Below are 1,139 nucleotides of genomic sequence, written 5' to 3'. Positions count from 1 at the left end.
CAGATTAATGTGAGTTAGCAGGACATTCCATGGTTCCAACATTAAGAATCTCACACGAACGGATGTCATAAGATAGTTCGAAAGATCTGGTTCATCCTGCGGACAGAAAATTGCACGTCAATGCTATAAAGTGCAAAGTGGCATCCTCTCACGCGTTAATGAAACGTGATTTGGTAAATGATTGCAAATATAATATTCAATGTTATAATTTGCAGTTACTGACAGACGGTCAGTGTGGGTTGTAATTATAATATGGCAGCGAAACTTGGTAGATGTTTTATTGCTTTAATGTGGAACTGATCTACAATGGAAAAAATTGTTCCAGTTTTGGCCACCAGGTGTAAATCTGGCGCTGAGAATGCAAGAAAGACGTATAGAAAAGTTTCCATGTGTAATGTATTAGGAACAGGACGAGGTCAAGAAAGGCCAAACAAGTGAGAAACGCATAATGTTGATTTTATTATTAACTGCTGCTTACACAGTTTGTTCAGTATGCGGACTAGAGGTTTGTAATGGGTGGCCAAAACTGGAACTACGTTCCTGCCTGCGCAAGTCGATTGCACATTAACGAATAAGGTTTTCTACCAAGGTTTGCCGCCATACAATTATCATAGCCCACAATTGACCTCTGTGAGTTGCTGCACTTCAGTTGCATCCATCCAGTACATATCTTATCAGCCTCATGGAAGTCCCCTGTCAAGTGTTCAAGTGGTTTGTCTGCCACAGCCGAGATAAGTTTCGAAATATGATGTCAGATACGATAACATCCGCTCTACAGAGAGCCCGGAAACGGTAGTCAACACAAGTGCAGAGTAGGGCATATGAATGTATCAGTCGAGGCTTTTCAAATACACCAGTGGACATCAAAGTTCCTGCAACAAACGTCAAAATGTCATAAAGCGTACCACGTTCTCTGATACGCAAATTAATTGCACTACATTACAACTGCACAAAGCATGTAGTGCTAACGTTCTATACTTTCAGTATGAGAGAAAATGGTATTTGGGTATTGTTTTATTGTGAGAAGATCATGTTATGGCTTGGACAGGAAGGAGAAAGGGCCATCAGCTCGTATAGGGGGGGGGGGGGGAGGGAAAGTAGCGGAAGAACTGGAAACATCCTGTCTGCAGCATCAGGCC

The sequence above is a fragment of the Schistocerca piceifrons genome, chromosome 7 (genome assembly GCF_021461385.2).
Source record: "Schistocerca piceifrons isolate TAMUIC-IGC-003096 chromosome 7, iqSchPice1.1, whole genome shotgun sequence".
Lineage (NCBI taxonomy): Eukaryota > Metazoa > Arthropoda > Insecta > Orthoptera > Acrididae > Schistocerca > Schistocerca piceifrons.
Note: the sequence above shows the minus strand (reverse complement) of the source record.